The sequence below is a fragment of the Micromys minutus genome (genome assembly GCF_963924665.1).
Source record: "Micromys minutus genome assembly, chromosome: 21".
Lineage (NCBI taxonomy): Eukaryota > Metazoa > Chordata > Mammalia > Rodentia > Muridae > Micromys > Micromys minutus.
Genome location: NC_137956.1, coordinates 27,092,686 through 27,113,030, shown reverse-complemented (window position 1 = coordinate 27,113,030; position 20,345 = coordinate 27,092,686).

Here is a 20,345-nt window from a genome sequence, read left to right as displayed (position 1 = left end):
GCCAGGGAGAAAAAAAAATCCTTTCACTAAAAACAAATCCTAGCGAGCCCACTATGTTACACTTAGAGCATTTTAGAAGGGAATGAGCACAATGGGCACACTCTATATTGCATGCTAGAAGTGCAAACCAAACACATGAATAACACAACAAGGACTATGGTATTTTTTAACGTGAAACAGCAGCATTAGATCAATATCACACTTAAAATGTTACTTGCCATGGAAAGGACATTCCAGGTCTACAAACCCCAACATGGAGTAGGGAGGTGCGCACCATGTCCCACCCCTAGACAAGGAGGAATATTGGCTTCCTTAAAGAGTATATGTAGCCCTTGATAAGTTGATCATAGTTTAGTGGAAGACCACCTAACCAAGGATATATGGGCAGTAAAAATCAGTATTGATGGATATTAATAAAAGAAAAGAATACAAAATCGGGTGGGTAGGGAAGTGGGGATAGAGCTTCAAGAAACTGGAGGAGAAGGTGAGTAAGAGCCAAGCAATGTGTATGAACTAACCTAGAAAGAGAAGAAGGAAGAAAAAGGAAATTAATTAATTCCAGGTCTAGTTAGTTGGTTCCCTTGAAGGATGGGAAGGGAGAAGGAGAGGATCCATTGACAATGGCTCAGTAGGACTCTGTCTAGTCCAGCAGACCTCCAAATTCCACACAGACATCCAAAGGAGAGACCCTCCCTGTTCATGTGGTCGAGCTTTTACAATTGCTATGAAGCAAAATTGGACCAATATTCTTACTACTTGCCTGGAGTTTATTTCCACAAAGTGCCAGAGGGATTTCTTTAGAAGTCAGATTTGTCATTTGCTGACAGCCCCTGTGATGGACTGCCATCAGTTCTTGTTTCATTGAAATGGAACCAGTCTTTACAGCAGCCTACTGGAACTGTCCCTCTTCTGACTCCTCCCCCTCTGACTGTCTATCCATAGTTCTCCTTCCTTACATTGCTTGTCTTGTTTCCCTGCTGTTCTTGAAGGTTCAGACAAGCATAGAAGGCTCTCTGTACAGATGTGTCTTACTTCTTATCCTTGTCAAATTTTTTTACTCAGATAACATCTTCTCATAGAGGTATACCCTTTATGCAAAGTCCCTATTTCCAAGCCACTGCTCAGCCTACATTCTCACCCACTTTACCCTACTCACATGGGGCTGTCTGGCTTGGTAATTGTACTGGCTGGTTTTGTGTCAACTTGACACAAGCTGGAGTGATCACAGAGAAAGGAGCCTCCCTTGAGGAAATGCCTCCATGAGATCCAGCAGTAAGGCATTTTCTCAATTAGTGACCAAGGGGGGAGGGCCCAGCCTATTGTGGGTGGTGCCATCTCTGGGCTGGTAGACCTGGGTTCTATAAGAAAGCAGGCTGAGCAAGTCAGGGGAATCAAACCAGTAAGCGACATCCCTCCATGGTTTCTGCATCAGCTCCTACTTCCTGACCTACTTGAGTTCCAGTCCTGACTTCCTTTGGTGATGAACAGCTGTGTGGAAATGTCAGCTGAGTAAACCCTTTCCTCCCCAATTTGCTTCTTGTTCATGATGTTTGTGCAGAAATAGAAACCCTGACTCAGACAGTACTATATCACATAACATACATGTCTCTTGTTCTACTGTAAAGCTTACACAGGTAAAGATGGTGTGTGGCATATTACAGGCCCTCATCAGATATTCAGTTGATGACCATCTTGGTCCCTCTCTGCTATAGCAATGTGAGGGTAGACATGCTTATTTCCCTAGCTAAGCCACCCTAGCAGGATTTTGTCAGTCTGATCCTAATACTTCTTCACTTGTCTGCTCCATCAGGCACAGGACAAGCATTTTTCAAAATGTAAAGTCTTTGCTGTGACAAGGATTTCACAAACAAGAAGGTAGCTTTCAGTTTCATCCTGTCTCTTACAACAACTAAGAGTTTTTTTTTTTTCACAGTCTGTACACATTGATGATACTGTCAGTCTTTGCTGCCTTTCCTGTTGCTGTGGTGAAAAACCCCAACAAAAGCAGCTTGAGAGAGAAAGGGTTTATTCTGGCTTGGTTGTCAAGGGTAAAGTTCATCATGTTGCAGGTAGGGAGGGTGCATTCTGTGGCCAGGAGCTTGAGGTAGCTGGTCCTATTGCATCAAATACTAGCGAGCTGAGAATGAGGATGCTGTATTCAGGTTGCTCTCCCCTACTTTATAGAGTCCGGGATCCCAAGTCAGGCAATAATGTCAACCCAGAAGGTAGAGCCACCACACACAGTGGGGAAACGTCTTCCTGATTCAATTAACCTAATCAAGATACTTACCCATGGGCACATCCAGATACTGTCTCCCAGATGATGGTAGATTTAATCAACTTGACAACTGAGTTTAATCAAAACACTGCCCCACTGAAAAGTGAGATATCAACTAGCAAACGTGTGACCAGAAAGGGCTTTCTCCTTGAAAACTATGTGGTAGGGTTCACTCTCTTCCTCCTCTTCCCCATTGTCCAGTCTCTCCTGCCTTGTCCTCACCTCTTCTGGCTTTTTGAGATAACATCTTGCTGTGTAGCTTAAGTTGATCTTCAACTCGTGATCTTCCTGCCTCCATCTCTCAGAGTCGGGTTTAATGATGCATGCTACCATTACTGATGATTTCATTCTTTTCAATTAAACTTGTTTAGGAAATATTTTGACAAAATTATTGCCTGACCCATCTTTTTGCTACTATGTATATAGCTTGAAGGACTTAGGAGTCCTTGTGGCTTAGGAGTCTTCATTAACTGAGGGCCAAATTTTAGGCTCTTTGTATTAGAAAATATTTTTTACTTACCATGGAAACATTCAAGAGTCTTATTGGGATTCCCTTTCTGTTTTGAAATTTTCAATTTCATCTGCCACTTGCAAGCCTCCTGCAGGGTGAGTCCTGCAGAAGCAAGGGGTAGATTGAGAAGGGCATTTCAGAACCTTCTCCTGTGGGGTGCTCTGTGAATGTGTCAGCTTTGCAGATTCCCATGTCCAGCCTCCGAATCAGGATCTGTGCTCTTAGGGAGCTCCCATTGTCATCGCTGTGAATGCCAAGTTAGATTTCTGCTGATTTGATCATTACTTCCATGTCTGCCTTGATGTCCTGGCAAATTACAGTTGTGTGAGTGATATAGGCTTATGGATTATGAATATGTAATACTAACAACTAAAATGGGCATTTGTTAAGTTGACACCCAAAGAAGGTGAACTATAGAACCATCTTCGCCCTCTATGAACCAGAGAGTTAGTTGGTATGAACACAAATCTCTGTCATATGTGGACATACTGTAAAAATATAAGGATTTCTGTGAAAGTCTCAGTCAATATACTTTAAACGGGTAATGTGGTTAAATTAATAAAGATGGGGTGGTTGCTTTAGCCCTGAAAATTTCAGACTTCCTGTAGAAAAGTAAGTCCCAAGCCTGACGAACATCACTGTAGCGTCTGACCACTGGAAAGTGTCACCTGGGAATCCTCCAGGAATGCAAACCTTCAGGTGCTATCCAGATTCCCTGCCTGAGTTGAATAAGATCCTTAGTGTATCCAAATGCATATTAAAAGTTAAGAAGCCCTCTTCCGCACATCCCTTTGGACTAAGTAGTTCACTTGTTCACATTTGGAAGAGCAACAGCAGGCCTTTGAGGGAAGGAAGCACATATTTAGAATGGGCAAATCCTATGAGATCAATTTTTATTTTTTACTTTCTCATGGTATGGGCTGTTCTGGGAGTGTGGGGACAGTCCTCACTGAGGATCTGAGAGAGGAATGAATACATTTAGAAAACATATACCCAAGGTGGACTGAGCCAGAGTTGCAGTGAATTCAGATGCAGTTTTCAGCTTTGGATTTGGTTTCAACGAACGGAGACAGTTTGAAACGGTGTGTCGGATGACACTGTTGCTCGGTCACGGGACCTCGGAAGGGAGCAGTTATTTTTCTTTCTTCTTTTGTTTGGGCAGCAGCTGTGGCTCCCTAAAATGATATCCCAAATGTGTTGCATGCCAAGGACTTTAGAAGTTGATGATTCACAGGTTTTGTGAATTGGAGCTGTTACAGCAGGGTAGTGGTTCGGGAGTCACAGCTGAGGTTTGGAATTAGAAGGGAAACTTCAGCAGCATCCCCATCTCATCAACCTGTGGTGGCTTTTTACTCAGCTGCTCCCCACAACTTCAGGTCACATGACCACACCTCTACCCGAATAACTTGCTCAGGTTCTTCACTTCCCTATCTCTATCTGGTTTTGGAGTCTTTCATATGCTAACTTGCAGTTACTCTAGGAGGCTTCTGAGATTGGTTTTTTTTTTTTTTTTTTTTTTTTGCAAACAGGTGACACATCTTCCTCCTAGAAGGCCCTGTCAGCTCCTAGTTCTCAACGTCACCTTTACAAGAGAATTACCTGGAAAGCTTTGAAAAGTATTTCTGGATTTGGCCCACAGTCTGGCTTCTGAAGCTCCAGGGGTGGGAAACAGGCATTATTAGTTTTAGAAGTTTTTTGTTTGTTTGTTTGTTTTTTGGTTGGTCCAAGTTGCAAGCCGAATGGTGAACCATGATCTCCTCCCTGTTCCAGCGCCACATAAACCTAGTGCCTCTATGGATTATAGGAAGAACTCTTTTCACTTCATTCCTAAGCACAGCTGAGAACCTGCTAGAAGTCAGAAACAAATTTCTTATCTCTGTTCACTTATTAGCAATTAGTAGTTAGCTCAGTGGGTCCCAAATTGCTTCTCTTTTCCATTCATCCCTGGTGGAACCCTTGTGTGACCCTGATCAGAGGCTGCGTGGCTACTGCTTCTTGGTGCTGTAATTGCCATCCATTTCTGAATTCAGGATCGGATGTTGGGGAAATCAGATACGTATCAGCTAAGATGGGGAGAGGAAGGTGAAGTGAACGTTTCTGGTTTCTTTGGAAACTCAGTTGTACTATGTGATGTTTTTCTGGAAGCTGTCTGGTGACAGGATGTCCCGCTGAAGCAGACACATGAAAGGGCATGGGATGTTTTGCTGGAGTGGATGCTTGAGAGGGCTCTCGAGGTTTGGAAAGAACATCAATGGAACCCCATACACAGGGAAGGTTGCTCTTGTATTCTTCACTGACAGTGCCATGTTTCACTGGTCTCATTTCTTTACTGATCTTCGCTGGTCTTCACTTTGTAGAGAGAAACACATCAAAGAGCTCATGGTATTCCAGCCGATTCTTCCTGCAGAAGCTGTAGAAGCTGGGTCGAACCCCTGCTACTGATTGGTGTTTGGTGTTTGCTATTGAACTGATGGTATCCTGACAATGAAGCGTGGAATTGCCGCGGAAGAATGGCTTCTAAACAGGTCTACAACCTCTTTTTCCTATAACCCTTCTTTTTCTCCTACCTCTGGTTGGGAAGGGAGGCTGAAGCATTCAAGAATCCTAAATAAAGAAGGCTTTGAAAAATCTAAGCCTATAGCAAAAATCTTTATCACTCAGCAAAAGATTTGTTTTTATTTCGAGCAGTGCTTAATGGAATGTGAGGCTGTGGAGTTCTTTCAGTACACCCAGGAGCTTTGCATTGTGACTACCCCATAACAAGGCAGCCTTAAAGTCAGTGACAATAGAGGGTGTTTACTCTTCTGCAGCTTCCGTGGATCAGCAATCCTGGAACAGCTTCATCAGGTGGCCCTGGCTCAGGAGCTTGCATAAGACTACATAGTCATGCACCACAATGTTCATAGCAGCTCTATTTATAATAGCCAGAAGCTGGAAAGAACCCAGATGTCCTTCAGTAGATGAATGGATACAAAAATTGTAGTACATTTACACAATGGAATACTACTCAGCAGCTATCAGAAACATTGACTTAACCAAATTCTCAAGAAAATGGTTGCATCTAGAGAATATCATCCTGAGTGAGATAACCCAGTCACAAAAGAACAGACATAATATGCAGTCACTGATAGTGGGATGCTAACCCCAGAGGCTTGGACTGCCCCAGAAACAACTCACAAACTGTGTGAAGTTCAAGAAAAAAAATTAGGCTCAATCCTTACACACTAAGAAAACGTTGACTAATTGCGGGTTACATCCTGTTTTGCATGTACTTTTTGCTCTTTGTAACTAGTAAGATCTTAATGCAGAGTATCAAAGCTTAAAAAATGCTTAAAAATTTGTACATTTATCTTTGTTTTTTTTTTTTAAATAAAGTTCTTCAATAAAAAAAAAGTAAAAAAAAAAAAAAATAGTCAAATGTCACCTGGGACTGACATCATCGCAAGGAATGTCCCTTCTGAGGTGGCTCACTCATATTGCTGGTGAACTGTCCTGGAGATTGGCAAGCAGCCAAATTTCCACGCCACATAAACTTCTCCATGGGACTATCTTTATGTGACAAGTGATTTCCTGTAGCATTAAGAGCCCAGACCACCTGGAAGAAGCCGAAATGCTTTGTGATTATGACTTATTATCTTCACCGTCTCCTGTTGGCTCAGCAGGTTAATTTAGGAAGATATGACCCAAGAACTTAATTTTTGTTTTGGCTAGGAGCTGTCTATTAGATACTCGTGTTTGAGACTCTACAAGATGGGCATGCAGTAATGGCTAGCTGACCCAATAACTTCCCAGGAGGGAGCGCAAGAGGGCCAATCACTGCATCCGTTCCCAGGATTTCACTAGTGTAATTTGGAAAAGCTATCCTGAGGGTTTAGGAGTTACAGACCATAAGAATAATGAACACACAGGCATGTTGATGGGCATCTTTGCCATGTACTGGGCCTACTGAGAAAGAAGACAGAGTAGTCCAGAGAAAGTAGAGAGGTCAGCATGATAAAACCCTGGCTGGGGTCCTTTCCTGCACCAAAACTAGTTCACTGCTTTCTAAGTTATACAAGCGAGAATTTCCTTTCTTCAGCTAGACTGATGCACAGCTAAATCTCTGTCACTTGGTGTACCAAATAAGGTTTAACTAATCCAGGCCCTGGGGTCTTATAGTTTACCCGTGGCCACTGTCATCTACTCTGTCATGGCCATTTACCCTGTCTGTGGTTTGAGAGCCATAAACCTCACACTGCTGGGTTGCATCTGTTCAATGTTCAGTCCAATGCTAGTGTACGAAGGGCTCTTGGCATATATGAAATTTCCCCCCAGCATCCTGGCATAGCAGGGGAATACCTATGGGCTCTGAAGCTATATTAGTCTGTGTTCAAAATGTGCTTCTGCCACAAAACACCCATGGGATCTTAGGCCCTTGTCTTCTTGAACCATGTCCATAAGGCAAGGATCTTAAGATGATGTTTCCAGGGTCCTAAGGATGAAATGAGATGGCCTGTCTAGAAGAGCGAGGCGAATATCAAAGGCTTATCCAAATTAGCTTCCCTCCTCTCCTGCCATCATTGTTCCTTTCTTTCCTTAGGAGATAGTGCCAGGTACAAGGGAGCCAAAATTTAATTCAGTTTAATTCTGCTTAATCGGCATGTTTCCATGCCTGCCATCTGCTAGATGCAGGTGGAAAACGGGCTTTCAAGAAGGGTAACTCGGTGGTTTCCACTTAAGCGAGATTTCCCCTTAGACCAGGCACGGGGCAGGTGAGTGTCCAGTATGATTTTGTATCGCTTGGGCCTCATTAGGAAGTGGGAGGCACTTGAGTCTGATCCTGGCATTGGGTCCTTGCTGCGGCATCTACTGCGCTGAGGGGAGGGGACTGGGAGAGGATGCAAGTTTGAAGAGAAGCAGACCTCTACAGTTCGGTGTTAGCTCTTCCATGCTTCTCTACCTCAGGCTGCAGGAGATCCGTTATCCTCCCAGCAAGGCTAAATTTAAGAAGTCTGTGTGATGAGGTGATGAAGCAGGAGGCCATGTTTTCAAATCAGTGTGCTTTCTGGTCTCTCCTGTTGCTCCTTCTGCCTCATTTGTCTTTATCCCATTAACGACTCCGACACTGGCAATGGCAAACGTGACTATCAATAGTCTGTTGTAAGGGTTTAAGTAATTGTTTGTCGAACGCAGTAACTGCCCTTTGATGAATAACATATGCTCTTGAATTCTTCTCTGCTGGTCTTACATGTGCTTCAAGAGTCTGCTTCGGGGCCATCTTTATGGACATCAGCTTTCCTTGAACTACACTAAAGACAGATGAGTCAGGCAACTGATCAGCTCAGCACATGAGTGTGTTTTTCAGAAAGAAATACCTCCTTCCCCTTTTGAAAACACCTGATCCTACCAGATGTCGACATGCTTCACTTATTCTTGTGAACATTCTTCTTACTACCAATGTCTTTCTGACTAGTCTGAAGGGTGGAAGAGAAAGATAATGATGCCGTTTTCTAAGGAGGCATGGTGCCTAGAGGGCAGGCCATCACTAGGGCACTAGAACTTTCTGGTGAGTGTGGACACTACTGTCCTGGGGTAAAACTTGTTCTCTTCACTTCTGTTCTATTCCTGAGACCCTCAATGGATTGAATCAAGGCCACCCAGACAGATGATCTGGCACAATCTTATCTAACTCAAGTCAACTATTTATGAATATCCATTTATGAAGTATACCTTCTTAGCAATTGAAATTAGTACTCTATTGAATAGTGGGGATTACAACATAGCCAAATCAGCACATAAAAATGGTCATTCATGTCTCCTTAAATAATTTAGTCTCACCATAAAGACAATACCAAAGTCCTCTTTTCTTCTGTACTGACTGGTTTTGTACCGACTTGATACGAGCTAGAGTCATCAGAGGGGAAGGGAGTCTCAGTTGAGAAAATAACTCCCTCCATGAGATCCAGTTGTAATCCAATTTCTCAATTCGCAATTAGTGGGAGAGGGTCCAGCCTACTGTGGGTGGTGCCATTCCTGGCCTGGTGATCCTGGGTTCTATAATAAAGCAGGCTGAGCAAGCCAGAGAGGTAAGCCAGTAAGCAGCATTCCTCCATGGCCTCTTGCCTCCAAGCCCTTGCCCTGTTTGAATTCCTATCTTGATTTCCTTCGATGATGATCAGCACTATAGAATTGTAAGCCAAATAAACCCTTTTCTCTCCTACTTGCTTTTTGGTCACGGTGTTTCAGTGCAGCAGCAGAAAGAAACCCAAACTAAAAGACCTTCTGCTATGACAGTTGTCCTGTACACAAGAGCAACCATGTTAACCTGAGAAGAAAAGTCCTTGTAGCATTTTTCTTCTTTGACCTCCATAACTTAGTACTGTGACATAAAATAAAGTTAGCTACCAACAATCTATCCCATTCTGCATGAAAGTATTGTAAGAGGAAAGCAAACAAAAGTATTAGCTTCCTGTGTCTGTAAAATATCACAACAGAATAGGAAAGAAAGCATCCTGGCTTCTGAATCCTCACTTCTGCAGTTCACTGTGTTGTCGCTGGCATTTACACCTCTCCTCCTCTAGCTCTCCCCATACCTTTCAACTTAGTAAGAACTTTGGCTGTCTGTGGTTCTTAGATTCCCCAGAACAATCTAAGATTTCACTCCTGATGACTTTGGGCCATGAAAAGACTTTTCTAATCGAGCTATTGTAGTTTCCACATTGACTTGAATCATAGGATATGGTTAGCATCAGACAAAATTTATGGAACTGGCAGTGTCTGGACTTCCTTCTCTTCAGCTCTGCTATGCAGTAGTTGTTCAATTCCTTCCTGGAAGACAGGTTCAGACCTCGAACCACACAGCAACAGCTTTCTTTGTTCATGCTCCAGGGTTTTGAGGACCAGAGTGGGTGAAAATCTTTCTTTCTTGGACCTCTAGACCATCAGTTCTCAACCCGTGGGTTGTGTTCCTTTTATAGGAGTGACCAATGACCACCTTACATATCAGATATTTAGATTATGATTCATAACAGTAGCAATATTATAGTTATGAAGTAGCAACAAAAATTATTTTATAGTTGGGGAGGGGTCACCACAACATGAGGAACTATTAAAAGGTCAAAGCATTTGGAAGGTTGAGAACCACTGCTCTAGATCAACAGAACATAGGAGTAGAGAAGCTTTATTTTACCTTTTTCAAGGGAGAGGTATTATGTCAGGGAATTCAAATTCATATTCAAGTACATGTTCCAGTAAGCGAGAAGAGCTATCTCTTCCAGAATGGAAGTAGCTCAGTGGAATCAATCTCCAACCAGATGGCTGCTTGATTGCCCGGGTAAATAGAGCTATACCAAGGACTCTGTTGGTCTCTGCTACTGGCAGCCTGGCACTCAGCAGTGGCTGTGGACAGGCTGGCTTTGGGGAAAGTCCATGTTGTTATGCTCACACATACCCCCATTCCTGCCACAATGAACACTTTGCTTATGAGGCCACTGGGTAGACCTATGGTTGGACAAAGAGACTCACTTGTCCCCATATAGTAGGGGACCTTCACTTTTCATTGGTTTATTAAAATCAACCGCTGCTGAGGTCATTATTATTTGTGAGTGTGCACATGAAACCCAAACAACCATCACATTCCTTACACATGCAGAGGTGTCTGTGCACATGTTTCTTTCTTGGACTTCTCGCCTCCAGTTTTCCAATCACGCTATTTCTAACTTCAAGCCATCTAGCAAAAACCCTGCTATGGCCATAGAGAACTTTACTTTTGGCTACTTCTCATTCCAACGAAAGGGACAACAACAGAGCATTCTGCTTATTGTGAGGATTGACTGGCATCTCTGTTCCTCAGAGATGCAAAAAAAACAAAAAAACAAAAAACAAAAACAAAAAAAAACATAGCATGTCAGTTCTGTACATTCAAGTTCTGCATACCATGCAAGAACATCTGTAAACCAGTTGTGTAGCCATTTTTATGGCTTTCCTTGTGAGGCTATGGGTACAGGCTGGGAAAGAGAAAGTAAATAGTGGAAGAGAGACCTCACATTTGGATGAATCCTCACATAAATTAAAATATATCTTCAAATACCAAACTGATCATTTTATATATCATTTCCCTCAGCTTCATATCATAGTGGGCTATAAAGCACCCTGATATTGATGCTAGTTTGGGTCATATGCCATCTTGGTGGCCCATGGATAAGTGTCAGTCTCTGGTAGGGTCCAGCAACAGACTAAATTATTTTTCTCAACTATGGGCAGTTGTCTACAAGAGACAGTAGAAATTTTACTCAGAAAATCTAAGGCTCTGAATGGTGATTCATCTGACTTTCCAGGAACAACATTATCAGATCTTCTGGATTATGAAGCCCAAGTGTCAGAGAATTTTACACAGTATCTTGGCTTAACTGCAAAGCCTTCTCTTGTTTAGAGTTCCTCTCAAACCCACAGCTCTTCAGGTCATTGGGCATGTGACTTTTCTAGGTCTGTCATAATAGATTGTCACACACTGATTGTTTAAAATGTTAGACATCTATTCTCTTACAGGTACAGAGCCAGGAATCTGCATTCCAGGTGTTACAGTCTCCATCTGTAAGATTGGAAGGACTTACTCTCTCCTCCTGTCTGTCTTTCTGTCTGTCTGTCTGTCTGTCTGTCTGTCTGTCTGTCTGTCTATCTATCTATCTATCTATCTATCTATCTATCTATCTATCTATCTATCTATCTATCTCCTAGATCTATCCATCTATCTCCTAGCTTCTGGAGGTTTCAGCAACCCTTGACTTTCATTGGCTTATAGCTGGTGTCACTCCATTTACTGACTTCACTATCATATGCTTTCAGCCCCGTATCTCAATTTCCATCTAAAGACATTAGTTTTTAGAATAAGGGTCCACTCTAATACTCTATGATCCCATCTTAATGTGATTACATCTGCAAAGTATCAAGTAAAGCCACATTCATAGGTGCCATATCTTTTGAGGGGTTTATAATTCAACCTTGGTAAATGAGCTGGATCAGCAGATGAAAAATACACTCCCTCTACAGTCAGTGTACTTCTGTGGACTCAGAAGGGGCCGTATGCAGCAGCACACCTTCATCACCAAGAAGATAGCTCCAAGTGCCTTCACTACCAGACTGGGCAATTTCTCTAATGTTCAAAGACCTGACATTTTTGTCAAGTTTATGTCCAAGCTTCTGACAGGCAAATATCTTGCCATTATGTTCAGGATAATAGCTACCTCTTGCTCACTAGATCCAGATGTCATCAATGTAATAGACCAGTGTGACGTCTTGGGGGAAGAGAAAGGTCATCAGGGTCTCCGGAGACTAAATTATGACCAGATTAAGAGAGCTGCCACGCCACTGACGTAGAACAGTGTAGCGGCACCGCTGGCTTTGCCACCTGAAAACAACCTCCTTCTGGTGGTTTCTAAGAGTTAGTACGAGCAAAGCATTTGTCAGATCACTGAGTACTGGGGAAGTATTAGTATGCTCAGGCTGACTGTCACAGCTGGGAAGAGGAAGGTGCATGAGACCATGGATGCAGTGACAGCAGAAATCAACACTGTCCTGTGTCCAGCTCTCCATTTATGTGAATGTCAGCTCATGGATCCACAGTACGGGATTCTCCAGGGGGTGTGTCACAGGTGTCTACTCTGTCCAGCCATGGAGGCTAGCATGCCTCAGCTCTCCGTCTTGTTCCCTTTTCTTCCTTGTCTGTAGTTCTCCCATGGTGTACCGCAATCACTGTGGTGTCTTTTGAAGATATTCATGCTTCCCTTGCAGACAGTCGATAGTCTTATTGAATAGATAACATATGAGAATCTCTTTACAGGAGTTAGAGAAAATGAGGGTCAAATGACACCTGACAAACATCTTCAAAAACCCAGGATGCACATCTCATTCCTCAAAACCCACATCTCCAGGCCAGGACTTTTACCTTAATTTTATACCATCATCATCACCACCATCATCATCATTGTCACCAATAATGCAGAGCTGGGGATCAAAACCATATCTTGTATGTGCTGGGCAAGTGCAATACCAAAAGTAGCCCCTACTCAAGATTTTTATTCACTTAAGCGGCTCCTTGTTATCTCTAGAGATGTTCCGTGGGAGCCTCAGTTTCATCGTGTTCAGAACCAGATTGGCCGACTTTTCTATGAACTTGTGCTTCTGCTCAGCTCCCTCCCAAAGAAAAGAGTCATCAGTCATTCTATATGGCTTAGACTGGGGGTCATTTTGGTGTCCTATAGTTTCCTTCCTTCCACACTCCTTCACTGTGTCAATTTCACCTTTGAACTTTACCTAGACCTCATTTTCATCACCATCCTTCTGACATTGTCATGGCTGCCCGATCGTCAGTGATGCTTTGAATGAGAAATGTCTATCATAAGCTCAGCTAATAGGGGATTGTGCCCGCAACTGGTCACATTGAGGAGATTATGGACCCATGAGGAAGAGGAGGTTAGCTGGAGGAAGTATATTACTGAGGGTGGCTTTGAGAGTTGACAATCTAACCACACTTCTGATTCTGTCTCTGCTTTGTATTTGTGTGTAAGGATAGGATCTCTCAGCTTCCTCCTCCAGCCACCTCCTTCCATGCCTCTCCCACCAATATGGACTTTCCCTTTAGAACCATAAGCCAAAATAAACTTTTCTTCCTTCTTCAAGTTGGTGTTGGTCATAGTATTTTAGCACAGCAACAGAAAAGTGGCTAATACACGTTTCTTCTCAGCTAGTTAAATAACACCCGTACTGAGTGAGGACTAGCCAGTTTACTGTCTCCGTCCTTTTCAGGACTTCAAATCCACCCAGTCTAAGTGATCATCTCCCCTACCTGAAGCATTTTTACCAATTTCCTGTTCACATAGGATTAGGGTCTTCTTTAGATTGTTCTACATGGCCAGAATTGTCTCCTGTTCCTCTTTTTCTTCCCTTCAAACATAGCAACTCATGTAGTAACCATGTGGACTTTCTGGATGCCCCTTACTCTGTCTTTGTCCACACTCTCCTCCTGGGCTTGAATTCCTTCACAGTATCCTAATAATTCAGCTCTTCCTTTTCTCCATGGGATAGAGCTCAAGAGATCTGGAAAGTCTGGCATCATTCCAAGGCCACACTCAGCCCTCTGTTTTTATGGCTTCCCCTTTACTCATATCTTCCTGAATGTCTCAAATTATTTTAACAAACAGGAGATTGTGATTACAGTATCACTATAAAAATTAAACAATAACACAAGTAATCCTAAAGCCTCATTCCATGTAGCTCTTATTCTGGATCCCTTTCAGTCTTCTGTCCCTCCAGACTGCTTTTCACAAACAATACTGTGGTGTTCTGGCTTTCTGTTACTGTGATCAATACCTGGCAAGAAACAGTCTAAAAAGAAGAGGGTTCTATTTTGGCTCAAGGCTTCTGCCATGAGTAAGGGTGAATAGCTCCATTGTTGCAGGCCTTGAGGACGCCAAACATCAAGACCCACAGGTGTGGTGATTTGAATTTTGGCATGGCCTCCACAGACTCAGGTATTTGAATGCTTGAACCATAGGGAATGGCACTACTAGGAGGTATGGTCTTGTTGGAGTAGGTGTGGTCCTGTTAGAGGAAGTGTGTCACTGGGGGTTGGCTTTGAGGTCTCCTATGCTCAACCAGTGTGGTACATAGTTTCCTTCTGCTATCTTCACATCAAGATACAGGACTCTCTGCTCCTTCTCTAGTACCAAGCCTGCCTGTACTCTGCCATGTTTCCTGCCATGACACCAGTGGACTGAACCTCTGAAAGTGCAAGGCAGCTGCAAATTAAATGTTTTTTCTTTATAAGTTGTCATGGTCATGGTGTTTCTTTATAGCAATAAAACCCTACCTAAGACAAAAGGTTTGGAGGAGTAAATTTGTTCACTTCCTAGGCATGAGGGAAGAAGGGATTAAAGGGAGGAAGAAGAGAGAGGGAGGGAGGGAGGAAGGAAGGGAGGGAGGGACCCAGGAAAAGAATGAAAAAACAAGGACATAGCCTCACTGACTATTTCGTCAATCCAGCTAGGCCTACCTCTTGATGTTTTTCTTCCTTCTCAAAAGAGTAACAGCAGCTGGCTACAAGGCTCCACTCTACATGATCCTATGGGAATATTTTATATTTAAATCCTAACAATCATATTTTAGAAATATTTCCATCTGAGTACATACAGATGGGCTAATCTCTGTAGCATGTGATTGTTTCAGTGTTTCACAGAATGGAGATAGTTTAGATAACCCTCTGCTATTGATGGATATTTATGATTTCCCCCAACATTTTGCAGCAATAGATAGTACCACAGTAAAGATTGGTTTTGTATATTTCCTGTGCACAACTGTTAACCATATAAGCCTAGACACCATTTTCTTTTTAATCTGGTAGTCTTTTAAAATGTTTTTAATGTATTGGTAAGAATTATTTGTATATTCTGGAGAATAATCTCCAATCTACACACACACACACACACACACACACACACACACACACACACACACACACATATTTTCTCCTAGTTTGTTTCTTGTTTTCAAATTTGGTTTACTGTGTCTTTTAACATAGGAAGTTAAAATTCTTTAAGTCATATTTGTATTTGTTTTTAGTTTCTGTCTCAGGAAGACTACATGGCATGGTCACTTGAATATTTTGAAGCTTTATTTACTTTTAAATTTCCTGTTGTTTGGCTTTTTGTGTTGAGTTATTCCAATCACTTGGGATTTAGTTTTACATGCCTTAGATGTTAGTATTCAACTTTCTTTCATTTTCTAAATTGAAAAATCAATTAGTCCACTTATCCCCAGCCCAAATTGAAATGCTGTGTTTTATAAACTAGCTTTCTAAATATATTCACAGGTCTGTTTCTGGACCTTGTGCTGGATTTTTCTGATCTTGTCCCTTGTTTCTGGGTCAGCAGCACATTGTTCTAGTTACAGCATCTTTCTCCTGTATTTTGCTATAAAACGACTCTTTTAAAAAGTGCTCATTATTGAAGAGGTGGGTATAATTTCTGTAGCTAGCCAGTAAGTCACAGAGCATTGGCCCAGTGGCACCTCTGAGTGCTGAATGAGTCAGTGCTTGATACTCTGGGTGCTGAATCACATACTCTTAAGGTCCCTCCAAAATGGTGGCAAAATGACAATGTTCCTGGCTTTTCACTCCATTCCTTAGTGTTTTGTATTGAATTATTTCATAAGAACCATAATTATTATTTTATTTTGAATAAATAATTCAAAGTTTACAGTATATATATATATAACTCAAAGGGGATGGAAGTGAAAGTCAAGTCCATCCAATTTCTCAGAGTCAACCATTTCTGTTTGTTTCTTCATGGTATCCTGCATACACTCTATCCCAAACATAGTTGCTCTGTATGTTGGAACTCAGTCTATATCAGACATAGACTCTGCTTTATGACATAGATTATCATTCAGAATCATAATCAATTTGTTTTAATAAATGCTTTTGATATGTGCAGTCTTTCACATAACCAGAATTAAAAATTGCTGTCTTCAGTACAGTGCAATGGAAAACCTGACATTTGCCTAATTTTGTTATTTGAAACTCTGGTCCATAGTTCTGCTTTGTTGTGTGACTGTACATACGAGGTCTATTTGTATATAATCTTTTTGTAGTAATTGAAGCAGTTCCTTGACTACATTAGAGTTCTAAAATTTTGATAGTCAATCGTGTAGTCTTATTCTACTAAACCAAAACTCTAACCTGAGTTTGAAAAGTAGATGCTAAATTCATATATTCATGGATTCTATGTTGTTCAGTATTGATGCTTATTGTTCTTTTATATGCATGTGTGCCCCTTATACTATATAAGTCTTCTAAAAATTAGTAGGTATTGGGCATCTTTATATAAGTCAGTCCTACTCTGATTAGTTGTATCTTTTTTGAAGCGTTGTAACTACTATCTGTTAGCATTCTTCAGCAGTATTTGTTCTTGATAGTTGTGTGTTTGTGAACATTCTGCAGAAGTACAGCTTCTGACAAAAGAACCTGGATGATGCTTTTGAGATGCAAGGATGCTACCCACGATGGTCTCTAGAAATGCTTGACCTACAAGCTATTCCTTAGAGACTTCTTAGTTGTGTAAAACTGACCATAAAATGTTCATGGCACTAACTCCCTGGCACCTGCCACTTGCTCTCCTAAATTATTTAGGGTTTCATTGCTGTGAAGAGACACCATGGCCAAGGCAACTTTTATAAAGGACAACATTTACTTGGGGCTATTTTATTATAGTCTCAGAGGTTTAGTCCATTATAATCCTGGCAGGAAGCATGGCAACATGCAGGCATACAGAGTGCTGGAGAAGGAGCTGAGGGATCTATATCTTGATCTGAAGGCAGGCAGACAGGAGGAGGAGGGTCTCTTCTGCACTGAGTGGAGCATGAACATAGGACTTCAAAGCCCACCCCCACAGTGACACACTTCCTCCAACAAGGCTCCACATATTCCAACAAGATCAGGCCTCCTAGTAGTGTCACTTCCAGCGGGACAAACATTCAAACACATGAGTCTATGGGGCCAAGCCTACTCAAAAACTACACCTAATGCAGGCTCAAATCAGACCAAAAAAATAAATACTACCTTGGCAATAAGACACAGGAGAGAACAAATTCCCTGAGGGTTATTGAGTGATATCTTCTGAGGACATTGTTCCTAGACAAGGGAGGGGGAATTGTCAGAACCACAGCGAAGGCATGTTGGACATGGTAGTGTGTCTCTATAATCTCAGTGGTCTTGGCACTTGGAAAGTTGAAGATACCTTAAGTTTGAGACCAGTCTGCGTGTCAGAGTGAGATTTTTGTCTCAAACCAACATGATGGAGTTCATTCCAAACGTAACTAAAGCCAAGAGGCTATGCAGACATTGCTCTTGTGTACCGGATTCTAGCTGAATATGCTCTAACCTTTGCTCTCACTTGAATTCTGCTTCTGTTGTTTAAGATGCAGTGATACTTCACTGAATTGTTAAAACAAAGAGTGGCTGATCTCCATAGTTCAAGGCCAGCTTGGTCTACCAGAGTTCGAGGATAACCAGGGCTGTGAACCTTGTCTCAAAAAACCAAACCAACCCAAATCAAACCAATCAACAAACACAAAGAATCGGGGAAATGTAAGCAGCTGGCAGAAATGAATACATTCTAAAGAGACACTTTAGTCCCTCTCTTTGGCTAGTAAACTATTTGAGCAATGTGCACCAACAAATTTGAATTCCTCCAGAAATTCCTTCTGGGAGAAGAAAATCTGAAAGCACTGGTGACAATCAGAGGAGAGGTTTGGCTCCCAGAGGAGGAATCTAACTGTTTCTTGGAGATGGATTTATAATTTGTGGGACAGCCTTGCAGGAGATACTGGAGCAGAGATGATGGTAGCAGGAATACATCTTGGCCTGGTAGCTTGGTTCTTCATATTTCTTGCCTTCTATTTAGACTCTACTCTCATTTAAGATTCCAAGTTGGACTTGGGATCTAGTGGGTTATCTTTGTACCTCTTCCAAAATGTGGCTACATTGAATTTTTTCCTTTATTCTGCTTTTTACTATAAAAAATAGCTCTGTACATGACATTAGAGTACTTCAAACTTCAGCTTTGACTTATATTGTTAGATTATGCTCTAAGAAATTTTGAGAAATTTCACAATGAAAAACACCTTAATAGCATTTGATACTGGGTTTCAGACTTGCCCAGACATACCCAAATATTATAGAAAGCACCAAAGAGGCTCTAGAAGGGGCCATGATATTGAGTCCACCTCTGTGTGTGTGAATATGCATGTGTGTGATGTACCCATGTTAAAAAGTTCAAGGAAGATCCAGCCATCTAATTAATGAGAACCCTGTTTAAAGATCTAATAATGAATAAGAATATTAGTAGCTTGAATAAAGCACTTGTGCCTTTATTATTCATTAGAAACTGGCAGTAAATAATAGGTTTGAATTTCACAGTCATGAGGCCGCTAATCAAAGCACGGGGCACTGCTTAAGATCATAATTCATTATTCTTCACAGCAATAGCATCACGGGGCTTGGCTTTATGAATTGCTAACTGGGCATTAGTCTTGGGCTGATTCAGAGGGAGAAAGGTTGGTAGTCACATAGCAAGATGGGAACACTGTCTTCTATATCAGAGGGGCCTGTGATCCAGATCTTATTCCAGGGATCATCCTGGTATCCCCACTGTCCTTGTATGGAGTAATTCCTGACAGTAGGTTGGAAAGAGTTTGTGTTTCAGCAAGAAGCAATCTGGGAGGCAGAGGCTAGTTTTACTCTAACTCATTCTTTTTGATTTGGTGTTGGCTCTGGTGGGTTAGCCCCATTCCTCCACAGACATTACTTTGTTTCATCTGGTAGACCAAATTCCTCTTCCTTCTTGTTCTTTTCACAGAACCATTTGACTTTTTTTTTTTTTTTTTTTTTTGAAGCCTCTTTTCTTTTTCTGTTATGGCTTTTTTTTTTTAAATACAAAGAAAACACCTTTTCCTTCTATTTGATGTGGGCAGAATAAGATGAACCTCCATCTTATGGCCTCTTCCAACCCTTTAGTGTCTCCTCTATCTTTGTAGCACTTCCTAGAGCCTGGTCACCCCTGCCTGGGGGGACAAAAGAAGGTTGGGCCCCTTTGCCTGACTCAGTTTCTCTTGTGTGAGACATCCTCCCAGAAGTCTTTATTCCTTCAATGGCTTGTTGCTTCAGGTTGCTTTGGCTGTTTATAAGTCTGAGGACCCATGAATCCCCTTATGGTAGCATTTCCTACCTGCTGCACCCAGATCTCTAAAGACAAACGTGTAGAGCTCTCAGTTAGCCTGGTCAGAGGAGATGCCTTGCAATGAAGCTAGAGTCAATGCGATCATACTCCATAACAAAAATTTTATTAGGATGATGTCAAATTAGAAAACTTCTCTACTTGCCATATTTACCTGAAATGACAAGATTTTACTCAGTTGAATATAAAAGTCTTTTCCAGTTTCTATTATGTGGAAGGAAGAAAACAGACACGCAGGCAGGGTACCCGATAGAGCAGGTCTAAGGCCTAAGAAGTGCTCAGTGAAGCATGCATTAGTTTTAGGGGTTGGGCCTGAGAAAGGAATCATTCTCCATCTCCCTCAAAAGCAAGCCTATCATGTCTTGGGCTCCCAAGTCTGAAGCCTGCTCTTTGGAGCCTAACAGAACATCTGCATTTCAAGAGAAGCTAGGCTTGAGGTATCTTATGGCTTCAAAGGCACAAGTCATGCAGCTGCATTAAAAGCTATTATGTTGGTCTCTTTGATGCAAGATGAGCCACTCTGGGAAGGGGTTGGGTCCTGACTGGTGCTTGTCCTTGGTGCTTCAGTGTGGCCTAAAAGTCATCAGCCTTGTTCTTTCTGCCCTTCTTTTGCCAACCAGTCACAAATATTGGAATTGGAAAAGGTGAGGGCTCCTGCATGTGGGGAAGGTCATGCTGTAAAACATGACTTTCTGGCACGCAGAGGGAACCTGCTAAGAAGTTGTCTCAGTGCACACAAGGAAGAGAGGCTCACCATTTGAGTAAAACACAGAATGTGGGGAAGAGACCA